This window comes from Rhamphochromis longiceps, linkage group LG3, assembly GCF_057381845.1.
Source record: "Rhamphochromis longiceps isolate RC_006_pf linkage group LG3, R_longiceps_female_GT1.1, whole genome shotgun sequence".
Classification (NCBI taxonomy): Eukaryota; Metazoa; Chordata; class Actinopteri; order Cichliformes; family Cichlidae; genus Rhamphochromis; species Rhamphochromis longiceps.
Genome location: NC_140559.1, coordinates 34,806,504 through 34,818,799, shown reverse-complemented (window position 1 = coordinate 34,818,799; position 12,296 = coordinate 34,806,504). Strand labels below are relative to the sequence as shown.

General features: G+C 43.8%; 9 non-coding genes across 9 annotated transcripts; all 9 read left to right on the top strand.

Annotated features, from left to right (window-relative positions):
- Window positions 1-1,719: 1,719 nt before the first annotated feature.
- On the top strand, window positions 1,720-1,801 carry trnal-aag (transfer RNA leucine (anticodon AAG)). The gene has a single exon. It is a non-coding gene; the product is annotated as a tRNA-Leu (tRNA).
- A 525-nt stretch (window positions 1,802-2,326) lies between these two features.
- On the top strand, window positions 2,327-2,398 carry trnae-uuc (transfer RNA glutamic acid (anticodon UUC)). The gene has a single exon. It is a non-coding gene; the product is annotated as a tRNA-Glu (tRNA).
- A 573-nt stretch (window positions 2,399-2,971) lies between these two features.
- Window positions 2,972-3,053, top strand: trnal-uag (transfer RNA leucine (anticodon UAG)). The gene has a single exon. It is a non-coding gene; the product is annotated as a tRNA-Leu (tRNA).
- Window positions 3,054-6,255: 3,202 nt separating this feature from the next.
- Window positions 6,256-6,337, top strand: trnal-aag (transfer RNA leucine (anticodon AAG)). Its single transcript has one exon. It is a non-coding gene; the product is annotated as a tRNA-Leu (tRNA).
- A 525-nt stretch (window positions 6,338-6,862) lies between these two features.
- Window positions 6,863-6,934, top strand: trnae-uuc (transfer RNA glutamic acid (anticodon UUC)). The gene has a single exon. It is a non-coding gene; the product is annotated as a tRNA-Glu (tRNA).
- A 573-nt stretch (window positions 6,935-7,507) lies between these two features.
- On the top strand, window positions 7,508-7,589 carry trnal-uag (transfer RNA leucine (anticodon UAG)). Its single transcript has one exon. It is a non-coding gene; the product is annotated as a tRNA-Leu (tRNA).
- A 3,207-nt stretch (window positions 7,590-10,796) lies between these two features.
- trnal-aag (transfer RNA leucine (anticodon AAG)) lies at window positions 10,797-10,878 on the top strand. Its single transcript has one exon. It is a non-coding gene; the product is annotated as a tRNA-Leu (tRNA).
- Window positions 10,879-11,403: 525 nt separating this feature from the next.
- trnae-uuc (transfer RNA glutamic acid (anticodon UUC)) lies at window positions 11,404-11,475 on the top strand. Its single transcript has one exon. It is a non-coding gene; the product is annotated as a tRNA-Glu (tRNA).
- A 573-nt stretch (window positions 11,476-12,048) lies between these two features.
- On the top strand, window positions 12,049-12,130 carry trnal-uag (transfer RNA leucine (anticodon UAG)). The gene has a single exon. It is a non-coding gene; the product is annotated as a tRNA-Leu (tRNA).
- The last annotated feature ends 166 nt before the right edge of the window (window positions 12,131-12,296 follow it).

Below are 12,296 nucleotides of genomic sequence, written 5' to 3'. Positions count from 1 at the left end.
TGGTAGCTAACATTCTTTAATAATAACAAGAACAGAAGCCAAGCTTGGTGAAGGAATGCATCATTGCGGGGCAGACGATGGGCAGAGTCCCTAACTGAGTCTCTTACAGGAACTAAAGGCAGTACACAGCTGTTTTCACACCTTTGGTACCCCCACCCCCAAAGAAAGTTTCACACTCCCTTGCCACCTCTTACAGTGGAGAAGGAGACAAAAGACTCCTCCCCCCACTCTGGGTCCTTTATGTGTGAATGCTTCCCTCAAACATCCTGAGATACCATCTGTTACCAGTATGAGTGTGAGAGACATGCTGAAATCCAGTGGCACCAAGGTATTATACAACCACAAAGGGACCATGAGTATGTTAAGCTATTTTCAGATGTGCGCTGCTATTTAACCCTCCGCACCCCATGACAGCAACGGACAGCCAGGAGTTTTTGTAGGTGAATAACATCAACATTTGACAATAATATTGCTCGGTTATGATAGTGAGGTGAGCTGTTGAGGATATCTGTTGGTAGGTGCTGTTCCTGACAATGTAGCTGCTGTTAGCAGAAACTTCTATAAGCTTTGGAGGTAATGCCACCAGACTTGGTCAATTACCCAGAAAACTCTATTGCAATGTGTGACTATAATAAAACTTGGTGTTGCAATGTGTCATTGAGAATTATTTGGAGGAATTTGGAACATCCTAAAAGGATTCTCAGGAATCTGGAACATTCCAATAGAACTCTCAAAAATCCTAAAATAGCTCTTGTGAATTCGAAACATTCTAAAAGAATTCTCAGGAATCTGGAACAGTCTAAGAACGCTCAGGAATCTGGAACATTCTAATAGAACTCTCAAAAATCCTAAAATAGCTCTTGTGAATTCGAAACATTCTAAAAGAATTCTCAGGAATACAGGGTTAACTTTTGATACTTCTTTTTAAATACTCTCATTACTACCTTTCCCTAGCCCATCGTTGTAAATAGGAATATCTTTGTAATAACTTACTTGGTTACCTTGTGGTACAAATGTAACACGAGTGTGTGTTACATGAGACTATGCTCTTGCCCTAGTTCCATTTCAGTTAATATCTGTTGAATACAATTTACAGATGTTCAAGAAATAAAACTCTCAAGTCCAATCCACTTCAAGTCCAACTTCAATAGAAGAATCAGAGCCTTCCAGAGACGGTCTCACGTCTCTCATGGTCAGTGATTTTGACCTTTCACTAATGATGTTGAAGTACAGATAGGCAACAATAGCTTCGGCTTTTGTAAGGCATCAGTGGAGAAGAAGATTAACAGAAGAGTGAGCAGGATATTGTTTGTTTTTATAATAATGCGATTAATACATGAATAAAAGAAATTCTTTTGCAAAAGTCATTTACAATGTGCAGGTGTTTCATATATTTTTATTCACAGTGTCAACACTGACTGGTTAGTGGCTACTCAAGTGTGCTTCAAGTCCACCGCATTGTAAGGTGTTAGATTGTGTGGTCTAAGGATCTGGGTTAAGACTCCAGGCTCCTCACACATGTGGGTTGAAATCCTATTGCTGCAATAAGAGTTTAACCAGGGCAGGCAGATGCTATTGTATCCAAAAACATTCAGGCAAGTATTAAACATGTTTTTCTAAAACAGCAAGAGCATCACTGAATGTTCTGGGCTTCTATTTTGTGCTGCACTTTTCAAGTTTTACTATCTAGATTTTTGCGATGAGGTCCTTACTCGCATTGGTAGCATGACCGAGCGGTCTAAGGTGCTGGATTAAGGCTCCAGTCTCTTCGGAGGCGTGGGTTCGAATCCCACTGCTGCCATAGTGTTCTAGCGGCAAAGTTTTGTTTCTTCCATGCCTTACCAATAAATTGTAAGGGCTGCAGTGGAAATCAAATCTGTTATAGAATGTCTGTCAAGTCCAAACATGCAGGAAACCCATCAGGAGCAATTCTTCCAAACCACATTAGGCACGTGCTGTAAAGTCATTTACAACTTGCATGTTTTTCATGTCTTTTTGTTCATGGTCTCATGGTCAACACTGACTGGTTAGTGGCTACTCAAGTGTGCTTCAAGTCCACCGCATTGTAAGGTGTTAGTGGACTTTCCCACATGCCACTCAAGTGTGCTTCAAGTCCAGTCCACTCCCTTGTAATGTGCTTTTGAGCAGAACCTGCAACTGCTGGAGAATTGATTAAGGTGCTGCTATGTTGGTCTCACCAAGGCTGCAGAGTGACAAGAGTATCCTTGATTTCATGACAGTGGAGCAGTCCCATATGGTCTAGCGGCTAGAATGCCTGGTTCTAACCCAGCAGCACGAGCACGACAGTGGCGCATTACCAAACCAATCCCATATGGTCTAGCGGTTAAGATTCCTGGTTTTCACCCAGGCGACCCGGGTTCAACTCCCGGTATGGGAACATGTCTTTAATGTGCCTACAAGCCAATGTGTTCTTTGTGTTAATCCCACGATGGATTACATAGGGCAAAGTTGTTGGCTGAAGGCAAACATCAGGTAAGGCTAAGCACATGGCATAACGGTTCAGATCGGGACTGTACAGTCTTCAGTGATGAGGATGTACACAAGCAGGCCTGCAATTATGAGCGGCGAGTCAAGGTGGCTGTTTATGTGAAAATCAAATGAGCTTCTTTGAAACAAGGGTGGGTGCATTAAGGGTACGTCTCTTGCCATCTTACAATGCTGTGATTGGAACCCTTCCTTGACTCTCTGTGAATGGTGATCCTGCCTGTTGATCAGTGCTTATGACAAGTTGCATATGGACAATGATGAAACTGAGCCAAGAGCCCATTGTTAATCAGGGTTGATGAACAGGTTTTAACCAGGACAGGCAGATGTTTTTGTGTCCAAAAAGTATTAAACATGTTTTTCTACAACAGTAAGAGCATCACTGAATGTTCTGAGCTCCTATTTTGTGCTGCACTTTTTCAAGTTTTACTGTCTAGAGTTTTGCGATGAGGTCCTCACTCGCAATGGTAGCATGACCGAGCGGTCTAAGGTGCTGGATTTAGGCTCCAGTCTCTTCGGAGGCGTGGGTTCGAATCCCACTGCTGCCATAGTCTTCAGGTTCTTTTCGTGTTTCTTCCATCCCCTACCAATAAATTGTAAGGGCTGCAGTGGAACTCAAATCTGTTACAGAATGTCTGTCAAGTACAATCAAGCAGGAATCTCATCAAGAGCAATTCTTCCAAACCAGGGTGATAAGATAAGATAACCTTTATTAGTCCCACACGTGGGAAATTTGTTTTGTCACAGCAGGAAGTGGACAGTGCAAAAGTTATGAGGCAAAAATTAGAATACAATAAGAATAAATACAGTACACAACATAAAATAAAATAAATATACAATAAGATAAAAATAGAATACAAATACAAATACTATATACAACTGAGTAAAAATACAACGATGACAGAAGGATTATTGCACTTAGTATTATTGCATATGTATGGATGTGTGTGCTTGATCAGTTAAAGTCTTTATTATGGAGTCTGACAGCAGTGGGGAGGAAAGACCTGCGAAATCTCTCCGTCCCACACCGTGGGTGCCGCAGTCTCCCACTGAAGGAGCTGCTCAGTGCTGTCACAGTCTGCTGCATGGGGTGGGAGATGTTGTCCAACAGGGATGACAGCTTAGCCGCCGTTCTCCTGTCACTCACCACCTCCACTGGGTCCAGAGGGCATCCTAGAACAGAGCTGGCCCTTCGGATCACCCTGTTCAGTCTCTTCCTGTCCCCAGCAGAGATGCTGCCGCCCCAGCAGACCACGCCATAAAAGATAGCAGAAGCCACAACAGAGTCATAGAAGGTCTTCAGGAGTGGGCCCTCCACTCCAAACGACCTGAGTCTCCGCAGCAGGTACAGCCTGCTCTGCCCTTTCCTGTAGAGGGCGTCTGAGTTATGAGTCCAGTCCAGTCTATTGTTCAGATGAACACCAAGGTACCTGTAGCTGTCCACAGCCTCAATGTCCATACCTTGGATGTTCAGTGGTTGCAGTGGAGAATGCTTGTGCCTGCGGAAGTCTACCACCAGTTCCTTGGTTTTACTGGCGTTGATCTGGAGGTAGTTCAGCTGGCACCAGTCCACAAAGTCTTGGGTCAGACCTCTGTACTCCTTGTCGTCCCCATCAGTGATGAGGCCGACTATTGCAGAGTCATCAGAGAACTTCTGCAGGAAGCACTGGGTGGAATTGTGGGAGAAGTCTGCAGTGTAGATGGTGAAGAGGAACGGAGCCAGAACCGTTCCCTGTGGGGCCCCCGTACTGCAGACGACCCTGTCCGACACACAGCCCTGAGTCCTCACATACTGTGGTCGGTCGGTGAGGTAGTCCAGGATCCAGGTAGTGAGGTGATGGTCCACTCCAGAGTTCTCCAGCTTGTCCTTTAGAACCGAGGGAAGAATGGTGTTGAAGGCACTGGAGAAATCAAAGAACATGATTCTCACAGTGCTTCCAGCGGTCTCCATGATGTTAGGTGTTGTGCAAGTTTTCCATTCAATAAAGCCTCCAGACAAGCGGTCAGTGGTAGCTAACATTCTTTAATAATAACAAGAACAGAAGCCAAGCTTGGTGAAGGAATGCATCATTGCGGGGCAGACGATGGGCAGAGTCCCTAACTGAGTCTAGCATGGCCTTCAGTTACATACCTCTTACAGGAACTAAAGGCAGTACACAGCTGTTTTCACACCTTTGGTACCCCCACCCCCAAAGAAAGTTTCACACTCCCTTGCCACCTCTTACAGTGGAGAAGGAGACAAAAGACTCCTCCCCCCACTCTGGGTCCTTTATGTGTGAATGCTTCCCTCAAACATCCTGAGATACCATCTGTTACCAGTATGAGTGTGAGAGACATGCTGAAATCCAGTGGCACCAAGGTATTATACAACCACAAAGGGACCATGAGTATGTTAAGCTATTTTCAGATGTGCGCTGCTATTTAACCCTCCGCACCCCATGACAGCAACGGACAGCCAGGAGTTTTTGTAGGTGAATAACATCAACATTTGACAATAATATTTCTCGGTTATGATAGTGAGGTGAGCTGTTGAGGATATCTGTTGGTAGGTGCTGTTCCTGACAATGTAGCTGCTGTTAGCAGAAACTTCTATAAGCTTTGGAGGTAATGCCACCAGACTTGGTCAATTACCCAGAAAACTCTATTGCAATGTGTGACTATAATAAAACTTGGTGTTGCAATGTGTCATTGAGAATTATTTGGAGGAATTTGGAACATCCTAAAAGGATTCTCAGGAATCTGGAACATTCCAATAGAACTCTCAAAAATCCTAAAATAGCTCTTGTGAATTCGAAACATTCTAAAAGAATTCTCAGGAATCTGGAACAGTCTAAGAACGCTCAGGAATCTGGAACATTCTAATAGAACTCTCAAAAATCCTAAAATAGCTCTTGTGAATTCGAAACATTCTAAAAGAATTCTCAGGAATACAGGGTTAACTTTTGATACTTCTTTTTAAATACTCTCATTACTACCTTTCCCTAGCCCATCGTTGTAAATAGGAATATCTTTGTAATAACTTACTTGGTTACCTTGTGGTACAAATGTAACACGAGTGTGTGTTACATGAGACTATGCTCTTGCCCTAGTTCCATTTCAGTTAATATCTGTTGAATACAATTTACAGATGTTCAAGAAATAAAACTCTCAAGTCCAATCCACTTCAAGTCCAACTTCAATAGAAGAATCAGAGCCTTCCAGAGACGGTCTCACGTCTCTCATGGTCAGTCATTTTGACCTTTCACTAATGATGTTGAAGTACAGATAGGCAACAATAGCTTCGGCTTTTGTAAGGCATCAGTGGAGAAGAAGATTAACAGAAGAGTGAGCAGGATATTGTTTGTTTTTATAATAATGCGATTAATACATGAATAAAAGAAATTCTTTTGCAAAAGTCATTTACAATGTGCAGGTGTTTCATATATTTTTATTCACAGTGTCAACACTGACTGGTTAGTGGCTACTCAAGTGTGCTTCAAGTCCACCGCATTGTAAGGTGTTAGATTGTGTGGTCTAAGGATCTGGGTTAAGACTCCAGGCTCCTCACACATGTGGGTTGAAATCCTATTGCTGCAATAAGAGTTTAACCAGGGCAGGCAGATGCTATTGTATCCAAAAACATTCAGGCAAGTATTAAACATGTTTTTCTAAAACAGCAAGAGCATCACTGAATGTTCTGGGCTTCTATTTTGTGCTGCACTTTTCAAGTTTTACTATCTAGATTTTTGCGATGAGGTCCTTACTCGCATTGGTAGCATGACCGAGCGGTCTAAGGTGCTGGATTAAGGCTCCAGTCTCTTCGGAGGCGTGGGTTCGAATCCCACTGCTGCCATAGTGTTCTAGCGGCAAAGTTTTGTTTCTTCCATGCCTTACCAATAAATTGTAAGGGCTGCAGTGGAAATCAAATCTGTTATAGAATGTCTGTCAAGTCCAAACATGCAGGAAACCCATCAGGAGCAATTCTTCCAAACCACATTAGGCACGTGCTGTAAAGTCATTTACAACTTGCATGTTTTTCATGTCTTTTTGTTCATGGTCTCATGGTCAACACTGACTGGTTAGTGGCTACTCAAGTGTGCTTCAAGTCCACCGCATTGTAAGGTGTTAGTGGACTTTCCCACATGCCACTCAAGTGTGCTTCAAGTCCAGTCCACTCCCTTGTAATGTGCTTTTGAGCAGAACCTGCAACTGCTGGAGAATTGATTAAGGTGCTGCTATGTTGGTCTCACCAAGGCTGCAGAGTGACAAGAGTATCCTTGATTTCATGACAGTGGAGCAGTCCCATATGGTCTAGCGGCTAGAATGCCTGGTTCTAACCCAGCAGCACGAGCACGACAGTGGCGCATTACCAAACCAATCCCATATGGTCTAGCGGTTAAGATTCCTGGTTTTCACCCAGGCGACCCGGGTTCAACTCCCGGTATGGGAACATGTCTTTAATGTGCCTACAAGCCAATGTGTTCTTTGTGTTAATCCCACGATGGATTACATAGGGCAAAGTTGTTGGCTGAAGGCAAACATCAGGTAAGGCTAAGCACATGGCATAACGGTTCAGATCGGGACTGTACAGTCTTCAGTGATGAGGATGTACACAAGCAGGCCTGCAATTATGAGCGGCGAGTCAAGGTGGCTGTTTATGTGAAAATCAAATGAGCTTCTTTGAAACAAGGGTGGGTGCATTAAGGGTACGTCTCTTGCCATCTTACAATGCTGTGATTGGAACCCTTCCTTGACTCTCTGTGAATGGTGATCCTGCCTGTTGATCAGTGCTTATGACAAGTTGCATATGGACAATGATGAAACTGAGCCAAGAGCCCATTGTTAATCAGGGTTGATGAACAGGTTTTAACCAGGACAGGCAGATGTTTTTGTGTCCAAAAAGTATTAAACATGTTTTTCTACAACAGTAAGAGCATCACTGAATGTTCTGAGCTCCTATTTTGTGCTGCACTTTTTCAAGTTTTACTGTCTAGAGTTTTGCGATGAGGTCCTCACTCGCAATGGTAGCATGACCGAGCGGTCTAAGGTGCTGGATTTAGGCTCCAGTCTCTTCGGAGGCGTGGGTTCGAATCCCACTGCTGCCATAGTCTTCAGGTTCTTTTCGTGTTTCTTCCATCCCCTACCAATAAATTGTAAGGGCTGCAGTGGAACTCAAATCTGTTACAGAATGTCTGTCAAGTACAATCAAGCAGGAATCTCATCAAGAGCAATTCTTCCAAACCAGGGTGATAAGATAAGATAAGATAACCTTTATTAGTCCCACACGTGGGAAATTTGTTTTGTCACAGCAGGAAGTGGACAGTGCAAAAGTTATGAGGCAAAAATTAGAATACAATAAGAATAAATACAGTACACAACATAAAATAAAATAAATATACAATAAGATAAAAATAGAATACAAATACAAATACTATATACAACTGAGTAAAAATACAACGATGACAGAAGGATTATTGCACTTAGTATTATTGCATATGTATGGATGTGTGTGCTTGATCAGTTAAAGTCTTTATTATGGAGTCTGACAGCAGTGGGGAGGAAAGACCTGCGAAATCTCTCCGTCCCACACCGTGGGTGCCGCAGTCTCCCACTGAAGGAGCTGCTCAGTGCTGTCACAGTCTGCTGCATGGGGTGGGAGATGTTGTCCAACAGGGATGACAGCTTAGCCGCCGTTCTCCTGTCACTCACCACCTCCACTGGGTCCAGAGGGCATCCTAGAACAGAGCTGGCCCTTCGGATCACCCTGTTCAGTCTCTTCCTGTCCCCAGCAGAGATGCTGCCGCCCCAGCAGACCACGCCATAAAAGATAGCAGAAGCCACAACAGAGTCATAGAAGGTCTTCAGGAGTGGGCCCTCCACTCCAAACGACCTGAGTCTCCGCAGCAGGTACAGCCTGCTCTGCCCTTTCCTGTAGAGGGCGTCTGAGTTATGAGTCCAGTCCAGTCTATTGTTCAGATGAACACCAAGGTACCTGTAGCTGTCCACAGCCTCAATGTCCATACCTTGGATGTTCAGTGGTTGCAGTGGAGAATGCTTGTGCCTGCGGAAGTCTACCACCAGTTCCTTGGTTTTACTGGCGTTGATCTGGAGGTAGTTCAGCTGGCACCAGTCCACAAAGTCTTGGGTCAGACCTCTGTACTCCTTGTCGTCCCCATCAGTGATGAGGCCGACTATTGCAGAGTCATCAGAGAACTTCTGCAGGAAGCACTGGGTGGAATTGTGGGAGAAGTCTGCAGTGTAGATGGTGAAGAGGAACGGAGCCAGAACCGTTCCCTGTGGGGCCCCCGTACTGCAGACGACCCTGTCCGACACACAGCCCTGAGTCCTCACATACTGTGGTCGGTCGGTGAGGTAGTCCAGGATCCAGGTAGTGAGGTGATGGTCCACTCCAGAGTTCTCCAGCTTGTCCTTTAGAACCGAGGGAAGAATGGTGTTGAAGGCACTGGAGAAATCAAAGAACATGATTCTCACAGTGCTTCCAGCGGTCTCCATGATGTTAGGCGGTGTGCAAGTTTTCCATTCAATAAAGCCTCCAGACAAGCGGTCAGTGGTAGCTAACATTCTTTAATAATAACAAGAACAGAAGCCAAGCTTGGTGAAGGAATGCATCATTGCGGGGCAGACGATGGGCAGAGTCCCTAACTGAGTCTAGCATGGCCTTCAGTTACATACCTCTTACAGGAACTAAAGGCAGTACACAGCTGTTTTCACACCTTTGGTACCCCCACCCCCAAAGAAAGTTTCACACTCCCTTGCCACCTCTTACAGTGGAGAAGGAGACAAAAGACTCCTCCCCCCACTCTGGGTCCTTTATGTGTGAATGCTTCCCTCAAACATCCTGAGATACCATCTGTTACCAGTATGAGTGTGAGAGACATGCTGAAATCCAGTGGCACCAAGGTATTATACAACCACAAAGGGACCATGAGTATGTTAAGCTATTTTCAGATGTGCGCTGCTATTTAACCCTCCGCACCCCATGACAGCAACGGACAGCCAGGAGTTTTTGTAGGTGAATAACATCAACATTTGACAATAATATTGCTCGGTTATGATAGTGAGGTGAGCTGTTGAGGATATCTGTTGGTAGGTGCTGTTCCTGACAATGTAGCTGCTGTTAGCAGAAACTTCTATAAGCTTTGGAGGTAATGCCACCAGACTTGGTCAATTACCCAGAAAACTCTATTGCAATGTGTGACTATAATAAAACTTGGTGTTGCAATGTGTCATTGAGAATTATTTGGAGGAATTTGGAACATCCTAAAAGGATTCTCAGGAATCTGGAACATTCCAATAGAACTCTCAAAAATCCTAAAATAGCTCTTGTGAATTCGAAACATTCTAAAAGAATTCTCAGGAATCTGGAACAGTCTAAGAACGCTCAGGAATCTGGAACATTCTAATAGAACTCTCAAAAATCCTAAAATAGCTCTTGTGAATTCGAAACATTCTAAAAGAATTCTCAGGAATACAGGGTTAACTTTTGATACTTCTTTTTAAATACTCTCATTACTACCTTTCCCTAGCCCATCGTTGTAAATAGGAATATCTTTGTAATAACTTACTTGGTTACCTTGTGGTACAAATGTAACACGAGTGTGTGTTACATGAGACTATGCTCTTGCCCTAGTTCCATTTCAGTTAATATCTGTTGAATACAATTTACAGATGTTCAAGAAATAAAACTCTCAAGTCCAATCCACTTCAAGTCCAACTTCAATAGAAGAATCAGAGCCTTCCAGAGACGGTCTCACGTCTCTCATGGTCAGTCATTTTGACCTTTCACTAATGATGTTGAAGTACAGATAGGCAACAATAGCTTCGGCTTTTGTAAGGCATCAGTGGAGAAGAAGATTAACAGAAGAGTGAGCAGGATATTGTTTGTTTTTATAATAATGCGATTAATACATGAATAAAAGAAATTCTTTTGCAAAAGTCATTTACAATGTGCAGGTGTTTCATATATTTTTATTCACAGTGTCAACACTGACTGGTTAGTGGCTACTCAAGTGTGCTTCAAGTCCACCGCATTGTAAGGTGTTAGATTGTGTGGTCTAAGGATCTGGGTTAAGACTCCAGGCTCCTCACACATGTGGGTTGAAATCCTATTGCTGCAATAAGAGTTTAACCAGGGCAGGCAGATGCTATTGTATCCAAAAACATTCAGGCAAGTATTAAACATGTTTTTCTAAAACAGCAAGAGCATCACTGAATGTTCTGGGCTTCTATTTTGTGCTGCACTTTTCAAGTTTTACTATCTAGATTTTTGCGATGAGGTCCTTACTCGCATTGGTAGCATGACCGAGCGGTCTAAGGTGCTGGATTAAGGCTCCAGTCTCTTCGGAGGCGTGGGTTCGAATCCCACTGCTGCCATAGTGTTCTAGCGGCAAAGTTTTGTTTCTTCCATGCCTTACCAATAAATTGTAAGGGCTGCAGTGGAAATCAAATCTGTTATAGAATGTCTGTCAAGTCCAAACATGCAGGAAACCCATCAGGAGCAATTCTTCCAAACCACATTAGGCACGTGCTGTAAAGTCATTTACAACTTGCATGTTTTTCATGTCTTTTTGTTCATGGTCTCATGGTCAACACTGACTGGTTAGTGGCTACTCAAGTGTGCTTCAAGTCCACCGCATTGTAAGGTGTTAGTGGACTTTCCCACATGCCACTCAAGTGTGCTTCAAGTCCAGTCCACTCCCTTGTAATGTGCTTTTGAGCAGAACCTGCAACTGCTGGAGAATTGATTAAGGTGCTGCTATGTTGGTCTCACCAAGGCTGCAGAGTGACAAGAGTATCCTTGATTTCATGACAGTGGAGCAGTCCCATATGGTCTAGCGGCTAGAATGCCTGGTTCTAACCCAGCAGCACGAGCACGACAGTGGCGCATTACCAAACCAATCCCATATGGTCTAGCGGTTAAGATTCCTGGTTTTCACCCAGGCGACCCGGGTTCAACTCCCGGTATGGGAACATGTCTTTAATGTGCCTACAAGCCAATGTGTTCTTTGTGTTAATCCCACGATGGATTACATAGGGCAAAGTTGTTGGCTGAAGGCAAACATCAGGTAAGGCTAAGCACATGGCATAACGGTTCAGATCGGGACTGTACAGTCTTCAGTGATGAGGATGTACACAAGCAGGCCTGCAATTATGAGCGGCGAGTCAAGGTGGCTGTTTATGTGAAAATCAAATGAGCTTCTTTGAAACAAGGGTGGGTGCATTAAGGGTACGTCTCTTGCCATCTTACAATGCTGTGATTGGAACCCTTCCTTGACTCTCTGTGAATGGTGATCCTGCCTGTTGATCAGTGCTTATGACAAGTTGCATATGGACAATGATGAAACTGAGCCAAGAGCCCATTGTTAATCAGGGTTGATGAACAGGTTTTAACCAGGACAGGCAGATGTTTTTGTGTCCAAAAAGTATTAAACATGTTTTTCTACAACAGTAAGAGCATCACTGAATGTTCTGAGCTCCTATTTTGTGCTGCACTTTTTCAAGTTTTACTGTCTAGAGTTTTGCGATGAGGTCCTCACTCGCAATGGTAGCATGACCGAGCGGTCTAAGGTGCTGGATTTAGGCTCCAGTCTCTTCGGAGGCGTGGGTTCGAATCCCACTGCTGCCATAGTCTTCAGGTTCTTTTCGTGTTTCTTCCATCCCCTACCAATAAATTGTAAGGGCTGCAGTGGAACTCAAATCTGTTACAGAATGTCTGTCAAGTACAATCAAGCAGGAATCTCATCAAGAGCAATTCTTCCAAACCAGGGTGATAAGATAAGATAAGATAACCT